The following is a 2,499-nucleotide window of genomic DNA, read 5'->3' as shown; positions in this document are numbered from 1 at the left end:
GCATCCTTTTGGGCAAGTTGATAGTTGGTGGCCTTCTTCCGAGTGGCGAACCCTGGAAGGAAGGACTTTCTCCTTGCTAGGATCTCCGGCTGCATCCCCAATTTTGGGAGGTCCTTGGCCCGAGAGTACAAGATGGACTTTCACGAAGATTCGCGCTCGTGGCTTTAGCCCCGCATTTGAGAAGAGATTTGCAGCCACAGTCTCTTGCGCACTTGGTATCACCTATGACTGGCCCTTCAGCAGTCCACTCCAAGATTTGGCATCGCGGTCCCTTTCTCATTGACAATGTGGCGGTTTTGCCTTAGGAAATAGATCCTTCTATTAGTTACTGAGCAAAACAACCATAATGGCCAAGTACAAACTCAACTTCATTAAAGGGGAGTGAGACTCAAGAAATTGACAAGGGGAAGGATGCTCTTCTTCTTCGGTTGGCCGCTCTGGGAGGAGAAGGCTATATCATACAATTGCGTGGGACGGGCGGTGTGGGGGGGGGGGGGGGGGCGGGGACAATCACACAGGTGGTCTTTAGTGCCAAATGGGCTCAGGCATAAATGAGTTCAAAATACATATCAAGGGATTCTAAAGTAATAAAAAGGCTAAGAGGCCTTGGCTACCACCTAAGGTCCCTTTGGCCTTTTTTTTTTCTTACAACCTTTGAATATGTGTTAATGGCTTCACTTCACCTATTTTGAACCTAGAATCACCTAATTCTAGTAACTCTTTGTCCTTGGAATTTTTACAAGATCAAACACTAATCATATGTTAGTAGAGGATTCTAAAGCAGTGCATCTTGAGATAAGTCACGTATAGGTACGCACGGGTACAATCCTCAAAAGAATGGGTTTGGTGAGAGAAAGGAGGACTAGTTAAACTATTGAAATATGAATAATTCAACTAACTATTGATTGGATGTGATTGGTATCCGAGTCATGCACTAGTCTTGCCTCTCTTGTATATGGGTGTCCAGGTATGATGTGGTAGGATTGTGCTTATTGCAAATTCATAACCATGACGGTGTGTTGGTAGCTCAACCAAATGTTTTGATTTTAATGTCTCTCAAGAGTGCCATGAGTTTATAGGGGGATGGCCATTTCACGAGCGAGTGAGAACGAGCGAGATACTAAAACTGAGCAATTGCAAAAATTTTGATCAACACTATTCATCTCGCAATATAAGTTGACTATTAAAAAGAGAAGCACAAGTTATCTGAGGACAACTATAGACACCACAATATCCGAAGTAGCTACATCGATCCACCATAATATCAAAACCCCACCAAAATATTAGAACTAGCTACATCAAAATATCAAAAGATGTTTGCCACACAGGCAGAATTGAGAGGACCAAAGTTATCATCTAGAGAATCTCCTACCAAAAAGTTAAAGGCATCTAGCATTGATGGGGAAGTAGCTAGGCAGTTTTAGTAGCTATGGGATAATGATGCCCCGACAAAGCTTGGAACAATTTAACTTTTGTGAGTGCTTGTTGATGCATGAAATCATGAGTAGTAGCATCCAAGTTCAACACTTGTAAGAATACTTAGTAGAGGTGCTTGCAAGGCAAGTAAACCAAGTGCTTAGCCTCTCTCTTCTGGAAGTCTGCACATATACACCTTGGGAATTCAGAAATTATGACTGAGTAATTCACACCGTTCACCTTTGAACCCTCTATGCTGACATAGAAAATGTGTGTCTCATTACAAAGGATAATCACCTCCCTTACTGCAATAAACCGACCTTTCTCATAAAACTCTTTAGTTAGCTTGCTTCTTTAGTGCACTATCTTACCATCCCTATACTTTGTTTGAACAGAGCGCAGGACGCTTGGTGCGATAGTAGTGGGCACCCTAGCTATCGGAGCCATCAGGACAACTACACTTGCCTCTAACATAAATCCTGCAAATTGTAAACTTGCTATGTCATCAATACTTAGGTTTGTTCCCTGGGCCACATGCCAAATCCAAGGAGCAGGCCCTGGCCTTGGTGGCCCAATGACATTTGTAGTGTCTACTTTCCAAGAGTGTGTGTTATTGGAACTACAGAACCAAACAAAGCCCTCTCTGATATCACCAAGGTAAGTGTGACATTGCCAAAAACAAGGGCCTTGCACTCCCTCCTAGTCAGACCCACCCATGGGATTAATAAAAGCACCGCGTCGCCCACCTGTGCCTCCCAAACAAGGAGAAATTCAAAAATTTCCCTCAACACAACTTTTCTAGCTCTCAGCACTTTGCATGTTTTTGCTCTAAGGCCTTTATGCCAAAAGCCTTTATCAAACTCACATGCAAAATTGTGTTACGAAAAACCATGCAAATAATGAGAATTAAATGACATGTGTACCAGTTTGCAAAGCAGATTTGTGCACATAAAGAAATGAATCAGGAGGTCTGCCTGGTAAAAAGTTTTTACTCTAAAATATCTACAAGTCTCTCATATAAACTTTCTTCCAATTCTGACTCTAAACTAATAGATCTCTTGTTTTATGAGACCTTTGTTCTCC

Source organism: Cibotium barometz, chromosome 11 (genome assembly GCF_041138505.1).
Source record: "Cibotium barometz isolate CiBa-2024 chromosome 11, ASM4113850v1, whole genome shotgun sequence".
Classification (NCBI taxonomy): Eukaryota; Viridiplantae; Streptophyta; class Polypodiopsida; order Cyatheales; family Cibotiaceae; genus Cibotium; species Cibotium barometz.
This window is presented reverse-complemented; position numbering follows the sequence as displayed.